This window comes from Zalophus californianus, chromosome 17 (genome assembly GCF_009762305.2).
Source record: "Zalophus californianus isolate mZalCal1 chromosome 17, mZalCal1.pri.v2, whole genome shotgun sequence".
NCBI classification, from domain to species: Eukaryota; Metazoa; Chordata; class Mammalia; order Carnivora; family Otariidae; genus Zalophus; species Zalophus californianus.
In genome coordinates, this window is record NC_045611.1 from 58839565 (window position 1) to 58857173 (window position 17609).

Here is a 17609-nt window from a genome sequence, read left to right on the forward strand (position 1 = left end):
TCATTGGGTTCTTTTACATTCCCCACTCTTTAATATAATTGTGTTAGGTGTTTCCTCTTTATACACTGAGCATCATATTGGATGATGGTTTTTGCTTCAACTATCAATTTTTACAAAACCCATGAGAAGTGTAGTCTGTTTACTTCTACTTTTATCCATTCCACTGTTCTTTCTTCTTGAAATCTCAAGATCTTTTTCTGTTAACATTTCCTTTCTTTTTTGCAAACTCCTATACAGATCTTCCTTCACTTATGATGGAGTTACATGTCGATAAATCCATTGAAAGTTGAAAATACCGTAGTCAGAAATGCATTTAGTACGCCTAACCTACTGACCATAGTTTAACCTAGCCTATGTTAAACATACTCAGAACACTTACATTAGTTTACCGTTGGGCAGATCATCTGACACAAAACCTATTTTATCCTAAAGTGTTGAATAGCTTATGTAATTTATTGAATATTATACTGAAAGTGAAAAACTATGATTGTATGGTTACTTATCGTTAACATACACAGCTGGGCCTAAAGAATGTTTGAGGTGGTGAACTAAAATTAATTACTGGGTAATGGGGATGCTACAGTCACAGGGTCATCAATTTCTCTTTCTTATGATGAGACTGAAGAATAGCTGGTAGAAGGCACCAGGGCAGCAACACTTGTTGATGGTTTAGGCAGTATAGTGTTCTTTAGGAAGATACCAAGTTTTGACTGTGCAGTTTGTTTCTTTTCATTACATATTTTTCTGTAGCAAGCAAGAGCATCCTGTATCTTCCCATCAGCTCTTGTGAATGTCTTGTGACTGACATCATTTCTTCTAACATCCAAATGCCATTACGATAGGAGCAGAGTCTGTCTGTTTCCTGTGACCTTTCTTGGTGCTTCATGTGTTACTTCTTCTGCGTCAACTTCTTTATTTCTTTGTCCTTCCAGTTTGATTAGCACCTCAATAGAAAGCTTTTCATCCTCAATGCCAACAAGCTCAGGAACATCCTCATCATTAATGTCTAATTCTGGCTGTTTCCCAAGCACTAATATCTTTCTCATTACTTAACATTCATCAACAGCAGAATCTTTGTTAAAGCTTCTGAATGTGTTCACATATATCTTCCATCATGCATTGCTACATGACTTCTCATTGTGTAGTGACATTCTGAAGAGCATTTAGAATGTGAAAATCTTTCTAAAACGTCGAGCATTTGGCTAGATTCAGTCACTTCAACAGCCTACACAAATGGCATAAATAGTATGCTTTGAACATTGCTGTTGCACCTTCGTCCATTGATTGAATGAGTGTAGTTGTGTTTGCTGGCAAATGTACAACCTTTACATCAGGATGCATGTCCCTGAGATGCTGCGGATGCCTTGAAGCTTTATCTCAGATAAGAAGAAATTTTTTTAAGATTTTATTTATTTATTTGACACAAGCAGGGGTAGTGGCAGGCAGAGGGAGAAGCAGTCTCCCTGCCAAGCAGGGAGTCTGACGTGGGGCTCGATCCCAGGACCCTGGGATCATGACCTGAGCCAAAGGCAGACGCTTAACTGACTGAGCCACCCAGGTGCTCCAAGAAGAATCTTGAATAGAACATTTTCTTGCCTACAGTAGTCTCTTGCCTGTGGAATAAAACAGTTTGAAAACCAGTCTTTAAACAGTGCTAATGTCATCCAGGTTTTCTTGTTATGGTGATAATAAATGGGAAGCATATACTTGCTCACATTCTTGAATACTCTAGGGTTCTCTGAATGGTAGAGTAGAAAAGGCTCTCATTTGAACTCTGCAACATTTCCACCCCAAAGCAACATTAGATGTCTTTCAGTGCCTTGACTCCTGGCACTGTCTTGGACTCGACAAATGTATGAATGCACCAGCATACACTTCCAGAACAAGCTTCTTTTATTGTCATTAAATATTTATTCTGGCAAATGTTTCTCATCCACAATTATCCTATGCAGCTCTTCCTTAAAAGCTTCGGCACCTTCGGTATTGGCACTTTCTGCCTCACTGGTAACCTTCATATTTTATGGAAATTATGGTGCCTTATGAAGCACTGGAATCACTTATGACTTCTATAAACATTTGTGTATGTGTAGGATCATCAGCATGCTCTTTTAGTATATTGAAAAGACTTCTTGCCTTAGCCTGGACCGTCAGTGGGCTAAGCAATATGTGCTTCTGTATTTGGTCTTCTATCTATGTGACAAGTAATTTCTCCATGTCATCAATTGACCCATCTCTTTTCTTAATGATGACAGTGGATTTAACCAATACTGACCATTAATATGGCTGATTGTTGATTAAGGACGTCCTAACTCACATGTGATGGCCATTACTAGCTTGCCACCTTCATGCTAGGTAATTATCTTGAGTTTCTTCTCAAGAGTAATTGCCTTTCTCTTTTTCACCAGAAGCAGGAGACACAGATGGGTGTTTTGTAGACATGATGGGATGGGAAAACACAAGACACAATATCCAAAAATTGCTGGCAACATAGTACACTGTAGAGTATCAGTAGCTTACCCTTGTGATTGCAGGGCTGACTGGGAGATGTGCGGCCTCTAGCGTCACAAGGGAGTACCACACTCCATATTGCTAGTCTGAGGGAAAAAAATCAAAAATCAGATTTTGAAGTATGGTTTCTTCTGAATGTATATCACTTTCACAGTATCATAAGATCAAAAAAATCCTAAAACCACTCTAAGTCAGGGATCATCTGTAGTCTTTCTTATGGGGAAGGTCTTCTAGTAACAAATGTTTTTGTTTTCCTGTATCTAAAAATGTAAGTCTCCTTCATTCTAGTAGGATATTTTTGTGGGATATGTTATTTGGGGTCAGCAGTTCTTTCCTTTAGTACTAGGAAAGCATGTCATTTCCTTCTATTCTCTTTGGTTTCAGATGAGGAGTCTGCCATTTGATCCATTTTTTTCCTGTCTGTAATTCATCTTTCTGTCAGGCTGTCTTCACTGTGGTTTTCTTACTGTATATAGAGTTCAAAAGTTTGATTATGATATAACCTGGCATGAAATTTTGGGGGTTTATCCTGTTTGGTGTTTGCTTAGCTTTTTGAATTTGTTGGTGTATGCCCTTTGCCAATTTGGAAGATTTTTAGATATTCTTCGATTATTTTTTCAGCCCCATGGTTTCTCCTCTCTTTCGGAACTCCACTAACGTGAGTGGTAGATCTTCTGGTCTGGTCCCAGAGGGTCCTTGGACTCCCACTCCCGCCCAGTACCCCAATCTGTTTTCTCTTTGTTGCTTAGAGTGATGTTTCCATTGATCTCTCTTTGAGCTCACTGAATCTTTTCTCTCTTGTATCTAATCTATTGAACTCACCCAGTGAGTTTTCATTTTGGTTTTTGAATTTTTCAGTTGTTTAATTTCTATTTGTTTCCTTTATACATCTTTTTTTTTTAAGATTTTATTTATTTATTTGACAGAGACAGAGATAGGGCAGGAACACAAGCAGCGGGAGAGGGAGAAGCAGGCTTCCTGCCGAGCAGGGAGCCCGAGTGGGACTCGATCCCAGGACCCTGGGATCATGACCTGAGCTGAAGGCAGACGCTTAACGACTGAGCCACCCAGGTGCCCGCCTTTATACATCTTCTATTTCTCTGCCTGCTTTGTAGTGCCAAAGAAGGACTCTAAGAAAACAGGCAATACTGTGTAGTCCAAAATCATATATTCTGGTGGTTTATCTTGATGTTGGAATAGAAATCCTGGATTATATGAAGGAATGGAAAGCCTGCAGTCTTCTGTGTTGGTATCCTGTATATTTCTAAGAACAGACATTAGAACTGAGTGTGATCTGCAGGATGTCCAGAGTTTTGTTCTCCAGGAAAGGTTTCTGTGTAAAATACCCCAGCTCTCTACAACCACCCCCCCACCCTTGCTATTAGAAAGTAGAGCATTTCTGTGAAACCTTCTCTAAGCTGAAATGGCATAAAGCAAAGAAGCAATTACCATTCATTTATATGAAAAAAATTTTTTAGCATTCCCAGACTCAAAAAATAACCTCTCTTAAGCTTTTCTGATACTTTAGGACATCTTGGTAACAGATGCACAAAATAAATCAAGATAAAGCCCAGATGCTCACAGACACAGTTCAAAGCTATGGTGGCTCGATGCTGAGATTCTGAGTAGTTCCTGAGGAAGGAGCTTGGTGGTTCCAGTCTTGCTGTTTGGGGTGTTGATTGCCTCTGTAACAGCTTGCTACGAAACAAATGCTGGTGCATTTTGGTACAAGTGAAAATCCTCAGATTTCTTTCGGTTACTGAAAACAAGTACTAATGTAGGTCTTTTATAGAAGCAAAGTCGTGTAAGCAAACTTTTGAAAAACAGTAAATACCTATGTAGTCTCAAAGGAGAAAGAGGTCCCTCCTCTTGAAGGATCACTCTTACTCTTTGTGGCTGGACACATACCCAACCCCCAGTTTGTCTAGGACCTCTTTCCTGTATACCCTCCCTGCTTGGTCTTTAACTTCTCCCTCTTAATCCCCTTCTGTCCTCTTAATCTATACCGTGTTCAAGTCTCTAGGCTTGCCCCCAGGCGCTTTCTGCCCCACATGCCCAGTGAGCTGTGCCCTTCTCTTTTCTCTCTCAGACACACCCCGTGTCACTGTCCACTGTCTGTCCCCACCCCCTCATGACCCTTCACCCCACTGACAACTAAACAGTGGTCTCCACCGCTGTCACCCGACTTAGGCAAGTCTCACAAAGTCTCCTCTTGTCCTCCCAGCTTCTGCACTGCCCCTTCTCGACACACACAGTCTGTTATGGGACCTATTTCCTGCTGCCCACCTCTGACTTGAAGGTCCTTTCCCGGTTTCTGTGAGTTCCTGCCCTACTCCTTCAGAGGATCTGTGTCTTCTTCCATCTGTCAAACAGTGGTGCTTCTCAGAATCTGTCACCCTTGCTTTCTCACTTGAGAGGTGTTCCATGAGTGAGTTAATTCCCCCCTCAAGGTATTTTACGCTCAGTGATCTACAGAGTTCCCCAAATTCTTGTCTCCAGGTTGAATGTTTCTTTCTGGTCATCCTTCCACACCTTGTCAGTATTCATACATACTGAGCCTGTCTGCATGTGTCATGTGGTCATGGCCATCACCATGAGGATGCACCCACAATAATCATGAGAGCAAGCAGACATGATATATTACAGTCATTGTTTTGCATTTTTTGCACACATCAACTCTTAACCTTTGCAACATGCCTGTGGTAGGTGATGTTATCCCTGTTTTACAGATCAGAAAACCGAGGAACAGAAAGGCTAAGGGATTTACTAAGAGTTGTACATTTAACCAAGAAATATGAGATTAGGGTTTGAGGCCAGTTAGGGTAGCTGTAGGATTCATGTCTGTGGCCTTTCCTATATTCCTTCTCATAGGATGTCTGTTTTCCTGGTCATCATCATTTTTATTAAAATGGATCAAATTATGCTCATTTAGCTATAATCCCCTTTTCTCATTTGAGTGAGATAAACCAAACTTAACTTTTTAACAGCTGCATAATCTGTTACAGTGTTATAGGAATTTATAGAAAAATTTCTGGGTTTCAGATGGTAGGGAGGTAGAAGAGGACTACAGGAAGCATTTGGTTTTACACATCACGTTTGAGGTGCCTGAGAAACATCTCAGTGAATCCCACTGTGTTCTGTCTTGTTACCCGAGCTGGATACCTTGCAGCCATTTTTCTTTCATTATCCCTGCATCCAGTGTATCCTTCTGTTGTCTTTAGCTTTTTATTTTCCTTAGTAGACACTTAATGTGTGTGTCTTAGTAAATGGCCACACACAGCACATCTTATTATAATGTTTGGGTCCCTCACAGAGTGGTTACACAAAGCTGTGTATATAGTTGGCACAGTATATAGCATATGTTGACTTCGGAGAGAAACCACACCAGCTTTTGTGACCAGATCTCTAAGACTTAAGAAGTCATAATGAATGGTGGTGGAGGTGTGGGGGTAACTCAGTGGTAGAACATTGGACTGCATAATGAATGGTGGTATTGAAAGTCCTCAAGACTACCCCAGATTTAATGATTTACTAGGAAGACTCTAAGGACTCAGCATTTACTCAACAGCTGTGGTTTATTTATTATAGCAAAAGGATACAAAGCAAACTCAGCCAAGGGAGAAGGCAGAAGTACTAAAGTTCTTCAAGAGTTCTGCGTGCATAAGTTCCATCGATGAGTTATGACAGCATCTGTGAAATGTCTACTAGGGAAGCACATTAGAAACTCCATGCCGTGGGGCGCCTGGGTTGCTCAGTCAGTTAAGCATCTGCTTTCAGTTTAGGTCATAATCCTGGAGTCCCGGGTTCAAGCCCCACATTGGGCTCCCTACTCAGTGGAGAGTCTGCTTCTCCCTCTCTCTCTGCCTCTCGCCCGCTCGAGTCTGCTTCTCCCTCTGCTCTTTACCCAGTTTCTGCTCTCTCTAAAATAAAGAAAATCTTTAAAAAAAGAGAGAGAGAAAGAAAGAAACTCCATGCACAAGGTTATTATTGGGCACGGTTTCTCTAAAATATAATCAAAATTCTAGACCTCCAGAAGAATAGCAGATCACCAGCATAAGCCACATTGTTGACACAAACAATACGCACCCGGAGCCATTTGTCTTTTCTGAGAATTATGGGAAATCTGAAATATAAGGTCCCAAACTCCAGCCAAGGGCAAACTTTGAATCTCAAAGGATAACAGTCTCAGGCCTGCAATGTCAGCTCTTTCTTCACAGTGACTTGAATGGTACTAAAAGAGTAAATTCAAATATCTTTTACAAGCATTAAACAAATACAGTTTGCTGTAGTGAAAAAGTCCTAGCTTTGAGGTCACGGCTTATATACATGTAAACCATTGTAACTAAAACAATTAAGTCACAGTACCTATTCTTACAAAGTAGGGTTTAATTTAATGGTGACAAAGTACAGAGACTGGTGAGACAGGCTCTTGCCTCTATATACATAAAGCTTCAGGTGATTTGATTTGCAAATATTCCCTCTTTTGCCTTTATTTCTACAAAGATAAAATGGCCAGGTCAATGCTGTTATTTACATTGCACATATGTCAGTGATTTCTCATTTACTCTTTGTTCCCGCTGTTAAAACTTGTAGCCTTTGGCTCCAGAAAGAGAAAATTAAATATGTTGTCATAATTTATGCATCATTATATGTGCATAACTTGGGATTAGTGTGTTGCAGGCCTCATCAGGTTGACGGATCTGTCAGAGGGAGTGACTGGGAGGAAGTGGGAGCATTGGGCTCCAGATGGGAGCGCTCTATACAGAGACCTGATGCTGGAGGCCTGTGGGAATCTGGCCTCAGAGTATGCGCAGCTCCCTCTGTTCTCACACTTGGCCCACAGACGGCCTTTCCTGTCTCAGTTGTGCGATGCAGGGATGCCTCTGGAATGCTCAATGATGTCATCCTTGAGTTTTGAGGGTTAATGACCTGTAATCTGCTTGCTCACAGATAGGTTACACGTCTCACAAGTGAATGGTCTAAATTGAGCTAAATTGTAAATGGGCAACTGCGTTTTGCCTTCCTTGGAGCAGTGGAGTGTTGAGCATGGGCCCTCTAGGAGGAAGAGCAAGATGGAGGAGTAGGAGACCTAAATTTCGTCTGGTCCCAGGAATTCAGCTGGATAGGGATCAAACCATTCTGAACACCTATGAACTCAATAGGAGATCGAAGAGAAGAATACCAGCAACTCTGAACAGAAAAGCGACCACGTTCTGGAAGCAGGGACCCAGCAAGTAGCAGATCTGGGGATCTGCCCAGATCCCCCGGGAGGAGCAGTGCAGGAGCGCACTGCAGGGATCTGCTGGGTTTAGAGACTCCAAACGGGGTCGGGTGCCAGAGGTAGAAACGCTCGGTCACAGGCTGGGTGAGCACGGAGTATGGCCAGAGACTGGAGAGATAGGAGTGATTGACTGCTTTTCTCCGGAGGCTCACTGAGGAGTGGGGCCCCGAGTTCTCAGCTCCTCCGGGGTGGAGATTGGGAGGCCGCCATTTTCTTTCTCCTCCTCCAAAGCTGTACGGAAAACTTACAGGGAACAAAAGATACTAAGAGCAAAACCGAACTGATTACCTAGCCCAGCCCCTAGCAAGGGCTGGGCAATGACGCCTTGGGCAAAGGCTTTTTTTTTTTTTTTTAAGATTTTATTTATTTGTTTGGCAGAGAGATACAGAGAGAGAACAAGTAGGCAGAGGCAGGCAGAGGGAGAGGGAGAAGCAGGCTCCCCACCGAGCAGGGAGCCCAATGCGGGGCTTGATCCCAGAACCCTGGGATCATGACCCCAACCGACTGAGCCACCCAGGCGCCCCAAAGACATTTGAGAATCACTGCAACAGTCCCCTTCCAGCCAAGACCAAGAGACCAAGTTGCTGATCAGTGAGAATGGCAGAACTCCAACACTAGGGGAATACAGCACATAGAATTCATGGCTTTTTTTCCCATGATTGTTTAGTCTTTCAAAGTTAATTTTTTAAATTTTCTTTTTTTTCTTTTCCTATTTTATTTTTTTCCCTTTTTCAACCAATGTCTTATCAATCCCTTTTTTAAAAACCTTTTTTATTTTTCATTTTTAGAGTCATACTCTATCCCTTCATTGTAGTTAACCGTATTTTTGCATATATATAAGTTGTTCTCTCTTTAAAATTTTGAGATACAGTTTCTTCTAACAGACCGAAATATACCCTAAATTTCTAGTGTATGCCTTTGTTCTAGTCTCCTGCCTGATCACATTCTCTCCTCCCCTCCGCTTTTTTTAAATTTCTCTTCTTTTTCAACCAACTTCTTATCAATTCCTTTTATCAAATCTTTTATAATTTTCATCTTTACAATCATATTCCATCCCTTCATCATATTTACCCTTATTTTTATACATATATGTTTTCCTTTTTTAAAAATTTTGGGAGGCAGTTTCTTCTAACAGACCAAAATATACCCAAAATCTAGTGTGTGGCAATGATCTATTCACCAGCCTGATCATATTTGATCATATTCTTTTTTTCTTTCCCTTTATTTCCCCCCGGTTTCAGGTCTCTTCTGATTTGTTTAGTGTATATTTTTCTGGGGTCGTTTTACCCTGTTAGCATTTTGTTCTCTCATTCATCTATTCTCCTCTGGACAAAATGACAATATGGAAAAACTCACCTCAAAAAAAGGAACAAGAGGCAGTACCGACTGCCAGGGACCTAATCAATACGGACATTAGTAAGATGTCGGAACTAGAGTTCAGAATGATGATTATTTATAAAGATACTAGCTGGGCTTGAAGAAAGCATGGAAGATACTAGAGAAACCCTTTCTGGAGAAATGAAAACTAAAATCTAACCAAGTTGAAATAAAAAAGGCTATTAATGAAGTGCAATAAAAAAATGGAGGCTCTAGGGTGCCTGGGTGGCTCAGTCGATAAGTGTCTGCCTTTGGCTCAGGTCATGAACCCAGGGTCCTGGGGTCGAGCCCCGCATCAGGCTCCCTGCTCCGAGGGAAGCCTGCTTCTCCCTCTCCCACTCCCCCTGCTGTGTTTCCTCTTTTGCTGTGTCTCTCTGGCAAATAAATAAATAAATCTTTAGAAGAAAAAACAAAAAATGGAGGCTCTAACTGCTAGGATAAATGAGGCAGAAGAGACAAGCAGTGAGATAGAAGACCAAATGATGGAGAATAAAGAAGCTGAGAAAAAGATAACTACTGGGTCACGGGCAGAATTTGAGAGATAAGTGATACCATAAGATGAAACAATATTAGAATAATTGGGATCCCAGAAGAAGGGGGGGGCAGAAGGTATATTGGAGCAAATTATAGCAGAGAACTTCCCTAATTTGGGGAAGGAAACGCATCAAAATCCAGGAGGCACAGAGAACCCTGCTCAAAATCAATAAAAATAGGTCAACACCCCGACATCTAATACTAAAACTTTTAAGTCTCAGAGACAAAGAGGAAATCCAGAAGGCAGCTTGGGAAAAGAGGTCTATAACCTACAATGTTTGAAACATTAAATTGGAGCAGACGCATCCACAGAAACCTGGCAGGTCAGGAAGAACTGGCATGATATATTCAGATCACTAAACGAGAAAAATATGCAGCCAAGAATACTATATCCAGCTAGTCAGTCATTAAAAATAGAAGGAGAGATAAAAAGCTTACAGGACAAACAAAAACTAAAATAATTTGCAAACACCAAACCAGCCCTACAAGAAATATTGAAAGGGGTCCTCTAGGCAAAGAGAGAGCCTAAATGTAACATAGACCAGAAAGGAATTGAAACAATATACAGTAACAGTCACTTTACAGGCAATACAATGACACTAAATTCATATCTTTCAATAGTTATCCTGAATGTAAATGGGCTAAATGCCCCAATCAAAAGACACAGGGTATCGGATTGGATAAAAAAAAACAAGACCCATCAATATGCTGCCTGCAATAGACTCATTTTAGACCCAAAGACACTTCCAGGTTGAAAGTGAAGGGGTGGAAAACAATTTAGCATGCTAATGTACATCAAAAACAGCTGGGGTGGCAATCCTTATATCAGACAAATTAGATTTTAAACCAAAGGCTGTAATAAGAGATGGGGAATGACACTATATCATATTTAAAGGTCTATCCTCTTAACAAGATCTCTTAACAGTTAGATCTCTAACAGTTGTAAATATCTATGCCCCTAACATGGGAGCAGCCAGTTGTATAAGCCAATTAATAACAAAATCAAAGAAACACATCGACAACAATACAATAATAGTAGGGGATTTTAACACCCCCCTGACTGAAATGGACAGATCATCTAAGCAAAAGACCAACAAGGAAATAAAGGCTTTAAATGACACACTGGACCAAATGGACTTCACAGATAAATTCAGAACATCTCATCCCAACGGAACAGAATACACATTCTTCTCTGGTGCACATGGAACATTCTCCAGAATAGATCACATCCTGGGTTACAAATCAGGCCTTAACCGGTACTAAAAGATTGGGATGATTCCCTGCATATTTCTGGACCACAATGCTTTGAAACTAGAACTCAATCACAAGAGGAAAGTCAGAAAGAATTCAAATACATGGAGGCTAAAGAGCATCCTACTAAAGAATGAATGGGTCAACCAGGAAATTAAAGAAGAATTTAAAAAATTCATGGAAACAAATGAAAATGAAAACAACTGTTCAAAATCTTTGGGATGGGGGCGCCTGGGTGGCTCAGTTGGTTAAGTGACTGCCTTCGGCTCAGGTCATGATCCCAGCGTCCTGAGATTGAGCCCCGCATCGGGCTCCCTGCTCAGCAGGAAGCCTGCTTCTCTCTCTCCCACTCCCCCTCCTTATGTTCCCTCTCTCACTGTGTCTCTCTCTGTCAAATAAACAAATAAAATCTTAAAAAAAAAATCTTTGGGATGCAGCAAAGGTGGTCTTAAGAGGAAAGTATATGACAATACCAGCCTTTCTCAAAAAACAGGAAAGGTCTCAAATACACAACCTAACCCTACACCTAAAGAAGATGGAGAAAGAACAGCAAATAAAGCCTAAACCCAGCAGGAGAAGAGAAATAATAAAGACCAGAGCAGAAATCAATAAAATAGAAACCAAAAGAACAGTAGAACACATCAACGAAACTAGGAGCTGGTACTTTGAAAGAATTAATAAGACTGATAAACCCCTGGCCAGACTGATCCAAAAGAAAAGAGAAAGGACCCAAATAAATAAAATCATGAATGAAAGAGGAGAGATCACAACCAACACCAAAGAAATACAAATATAAGAACATATGAGCAACTATATGCCAGCAAATCAGATAATCTGGAAGAAATAGATGCATTCCTAAAGATGTATAAACTTCCAAAATTGAACCAGGAAGAAATAGAAAGCCTGAACAGACCTATAACCACTAAGGAAATTGAAGCAATCATCAAAAATCTCCCAACAAACAAGAGCCCAGGGCCAGATGGCTTCCCAGGGGAATTCTACCAAACATTTAAAGAATAATTAATACTTATTCTCTGAAATGGTTCCAAAAAATAGAAATGGAAGGAAAACTTCCAAAATCATTTTATGAGGCCAGCATTACCTTGATCCCAAAACCAGACAAAGACCCCATCAAAAAGGAGAATTATAGGCCAATATTTACCTGATGAACATGGATGCAAAAATTCTCACCAAAATACTAGCCAGTAGGATCCAACAGTACATTAAAAGGATTATTCATCACAACCAAGTGGGATTTATTCCTGGGCTGCAAGGTTGGTTCAACATCCACAAATCAATCAATCTGATACAATACGTTAATAAAAGAACAAGAACCATATGATCCTCTCAATAGATGCAGAAAAAGGATTTGACAAAGTACAGCATTCTTTCTTGATTAAAACTCTTCACAGTGTAGGGTTAGATATCATAAAAGCCATCTATGAAAAACCCACAGTAAATATCATTCTCAATAGGGAAAAACTAAGAGCTTTTCCCCTAAGGTCAGGAACACGGCAGGGATGTCCACTATCACCACTGCTATTTAACATAGTACTAGAAGTCCTAGCCACAGCAATCAGACAACAAAAAGAAATAAAAGGCATCTGAATCGACAAAGAAGAAGTCAAACTCTTACTCTTTGCAGATGATACGATACTTTATGTGGAAAACCCAAAAGACTCCACCCCAAAACTGCTAGAACTCATACAGGAATTCAGTAAAGTGGCAGGATATATAATCAATGCACAGAAACCAGTTGCATTTCTATACACCAACAACAAGACAGAAGAAAGAAATTAAGGACTTGATCCCATTTAAAATTGCACCAAAAACCACAAGATACCTAGGAATAAATCTAACAAAAGAGGCAAAGAATCTGTACTCAGGAAACTATAGAATACTCATGAAAGAAATTGAGGAAGTCACAAAGAAATGGGAAAACGTTCCATGCTCATGGATTAGAAGAACAAATATTGTGAAAATGTCTATCCTACCTGGAGCAATCTACACATTTAATGCAATCCCTATCAAAATACCATCAACTTTGGGTGTCTGGGTGGCTCAGTTGGTGAAGTGACTGCCTTCGGCTCAGGTCATGAACCTGGAGTCCTGGGGTCGAGTCCCGTGTCAGGCTCCCTGCTCAGCGGGGTGTCTGCTTCTCCCTCTGACCCTCTTCCCTCTCATGTGCTCTCAGCAGCAGCGGGTCAGAGGGAGAAGCAGACTCCTCGCTGAAGAGAGAGAGAGCACATGAGAGGGAAGAGGGTCAGAGGGAGAAGCAGACTCCCCGCTGAGCAGGGAGCCGGATGTAGGACTCAATCCGGGGACTCCAGGATCATGACCTGAGCCGAAGGCAGTCGCTTCACCAACTGAGCCACCCAGGCGCCCCTAAATAAATAAAATCTTTAAAAAAAATACCATCAATTTTTTCCAAAGAAATGGAACAAATAATCCTAAAATCTGTATGGAACCAGAAAAGACCCCACATAGCCAGAGGAATATTGAAAAAGAAAAGCAAAGCTGGTGGCATCACAATTCTGGACTTCAAGCTCTATTACAGGGCTGCCATCATCAAGACAGTATGGTACTGGCACAAAAACAGACACATAGATCAATGGAACAGAATAGAGAACCCAGAAATGGACCCTCAACTCTACGGTCAACTAATCTTTAACAAAGCAGGAAAGCATATCTAATGGAAAAAAGACAGTCTCTTCAACAAATGATGTTGGGAAAATTGGACAGCCACATGCAGAATGAAACTGGACCATTTCCTTATACCACACACAAAAATAGACTCAAAGTGGATGAAAGGCCTAATTGTGAGACAGGAATCCATCAAAATCCTTGAGGAGAACACAGGCAGCAACCTCTTCCACCTCAGCCGCAGCAACTTCTTCCTAGAAACATTGCCAAAGGCAAGGGAAGCAAGGGCAAAAATGGACTATTGGGACTTCATCAAGATAGAAAGCGTTTGCACAGCAAAAGAAACAGTCAACAAAACCAAAAGACAACCGACAGAATGGGAGAAGATATTTACAAATGACATCAGATAAAGGGCTAGTATCCAAAAATCTATAAAGAACTTATCAAACTCAACACCCAAAGAACAAATAATCCAATCAAGAAATGGGCAGAAAACATGAACAGACATTTTTCCAAAGAAGACATCCAAATGGCCAACAGACATATGAGAAAGTGCTCAACATCACTCAGCATCAGGGAAATCCAAATCAAAACCTCAATGAGATACCACCTCACACCAGTCAGAATGGCTAAAATTAACAAGTCAGGAAACGACAGATGTTGGCGAGGTTGTGGAGAAAGGGGAACCTTCCTACACTGTTGGTGGGAATGCAAGCTGGTGCCACCACTCTGGAAAACAGCATGGTGGTTCCTCAAACAGTTGAAAATAGAGCTGCCCTATGACCCAGCAGTTGCACTACTGGGTATTTACCACAAAGATACAAATGTAGGGATCCGAAGGGGTACGTGCACCCCAATGTTTATAGCAGCAATGTCCACAATAGCCAAACTGTGGAAAGAGCCAAAATGTCTATTGACAGATGAATGGATGAAGAAGATGTGGTATATACGCACAATGGAATATTATGCAGCCATCAAAAGGAATGAGATCTTGCCATTTGCAACGACATGGATGGAACTGGAGGGTGTTATTCTGAGTGAAATAAGTCAATCAGAGAAAGACATGTATCATATGACCTCACGGATATGAGGAATTCTTAATCTCAGGAAACAAACTGAGGGTTGCTGGAGTGGTGGGTGGGGTGGGAGGGATGGGGTGGCTGGGTGATAGACATTGGGAAGGGTATGTGCTATGGTGAGTGCTGCGAATTGTGTAAGACTGTTGAATCACAGATCTGTACCTCTGAAACAAATAATGCAATATATGTTAAAAAAAAAAAAAAAAAAGATAGTAGGAAGGGAAAAATGAAGGGGGGAAATCGGAGGGGGAGACGAACCAGGAGAGATTATGGACTCTAAGAAACAAACTGAGGGTTCTAGAGGAAAGAGCATGGGCCCTCTAGTCAGACTGCCTGGTTATACTTCCTGGACTTGTTCTTAGCTGCTGGGTGCCTTTTTTTTTTTTTTTTTTTTTAAGTCCCTGTTTATTCTGCTTCTATTTCTGTGTCAAGCAGATGTTGTCATTGTGAAGTTTTCCCATATGGGACCTTGCTGCTGTGCAATCCACTGCCCCCTCCCTGGTCCATCCAAACATCATCTGACACCTCAGCTTCTGCTTTACCTTCCGCTTTTATCCTCCAGTCGATTCTCCACACTGAAGCCAGAGATGCGGCTCCGATTTGGTCATGGAGGGCTCACCCCTGCCCCCTTTCCCTAAAATGTTTCATGACTTCCCTTCACTCTTGGGATAAAAACCAAATCCTTAACGTGGCCCATCCATGGGGCCTTACCTGGTGTGGGATGTGCCTAATTTACTTCCTTTTCTTTTGCACAATTCTGGTCTCTTTTTTTCACTTCCTGTTCCCCTTTCCTTCACTTTCCCACCTGCTATGGCGTCTTCCCTCCCCACACTGCCCAGTTAGTGCATGCTTAGCCCTCCCATCTCATCTCAAATGGCACGTCCTCAGGGAACCTTTACCAGCACACCATCTAGATCATAACCGTGTATACATATGGTTCTTTGCTCCCCAAAACCACCTTCCTGCTTGATGGGTTGCTGGGAGGATTCGCTCGACTCAGAAAACTGCTGTTATGCTCACTGTCTGTGACAGCACAAGAACACAGGTCAAGGTCACCAAAGGGAAAAGGCACACAGGGTAAAAAGTCTAGGGGAAACTCAGCCCAAGCTTTCAGGTGTTCCCTCCCAATGCAGTCACACAGGGCCTCGCTTAACTCTTTTGGCAAAGATGTGGGACAATATGTTCAAGTATCGCCAATGAGGGAACGTCACCCAAGCTTCGGTGTCCAGGGTTTCTTCCTGAGGCATGCAGTACCTTCGTGACTGACCATGGCCACTCGGTGGGATCGCAGAAGGCAAACATACGGTGTGGCTCAGAGCCTCAGGCATCCAAAACCCATCATTCCCTGTGAGTTACGCTGTTAGCATAAATTACCTGGTCAAACTGATGCAGCGGGGCCTGCAGATACAGGCCTAAAGTCACTCTTACCAGGCCAGATGTTCAAGGACTCAGGTTGTCTTCTTGGAGCTGGTCAGAGGCCAGAGCTCTGGGATGCGTAGCAGTTGAGCAGCCAAAGCCTATTCAATGAACACTTTCCTGCACAGTCCACCGTGCTGGCCCTTGGCTTAGGCTCTGTGACAGCAGAACAGTGATATCTGCGTGAGCATCTCTATGTAGTAAAGCATTTCTGTGAAGGTGCACTTCAGTATCATCAGAAATCTGCTTACCATATGAAGGAGGCAGTGTGGGGTATGGGTAGGTTAAAATAACAACAATCCATACTGTGAAACCATTACATTCATATCCATATTTCTCTACTAATTTGATAACTTGTCCCTTCTGGTCAACTGTTTGTACTTGGTGATAAACCACCTCCCTATCACTACTTTAAGTCAGCGTCCTCACCCATCTGGAATGCAGTCAGAACTTTCTAACAGACCTCCCCCTTTTCATGCCCCTTCCATAATCTAACTTCCATCTAGCACCCAGAGTAATCTTTTTGAGACATGAATCAAGTGGAATCACCCCTCTACTTAAAACCCTGCTGTAGGGGCGCCTGGGTGGCTCAGTCGGTTAAGCGGCTGCCTTCAGCTCAGGTCATCATCCCAGGGTCCTGGGATCGAGCCCCGCATCGGGCTCCCTGCTCGGCGGGGAGCCTGCTTCTCCCTCTCCCTCTCTGCCTACTTGTCCTCTCTCTGTATCTCTCTGCCAAATAAATAAATAAAATCTTAAAAAAAAAAAAAAAAACCCTGCTGTAGCTACCCATATCACAGTGTATTAACTGTAATTTCTTAGCTGTATTCTTTTTTTCTTCAGATTTATTTATTTGTTTGTTTATTTATTTATTCATTTATTTATTTGACAGAGAAATAGCAAGAGCAGGAGCACAAGTAGAGGGAGTGGGGGAGGGAGAAGCAGGCTTCCCACTGAACAGGGAGCCGGATGCGGGGCTCGATCCCAGGACCCCGGGATCAGGCCGCAGGCTGAAGGCAGACGCTTAACGACTGAGCCTCCCAGGCGCCCCTCTTATCTGTATTCCTGATGCTTTGAACTTGGGACCTTGCTCACTGCAGGGAGGCTCTCAGTTCCTGGGATAACCAGTTCTCAGAGATAGGAAACTCCTGATAGAGGACTTGCCTTTCATATGCAAATTACACAATCCTGAAAACCCTAATGGGAACCACCCCCTTCTTCCGGGCTCTGCATCCTGAGTCTAGAGATCTGTAAGAATAAACTTTCTTCATGATAATCATTTCCCCTCCTCAAAATCTGTGCTCAGATAATGAGTCACCCGGTGACTATCTAAGGGAACAGTGTTTCACACAGAAAACACCTAGGAAAGGAAACAAGTGGGGGAGCACTGGGTGCCTGAAGAAGGGCAAGAAGGCTAGTGTGGCCAGAGCTGCATCTGTAGGCGTTCAAGTGGGACAAGATGAATCAGAGAGATAAGTAGAAACCTTGTGTAGTGCCTTGTAGGCCATCAACAGGAGGTTGGA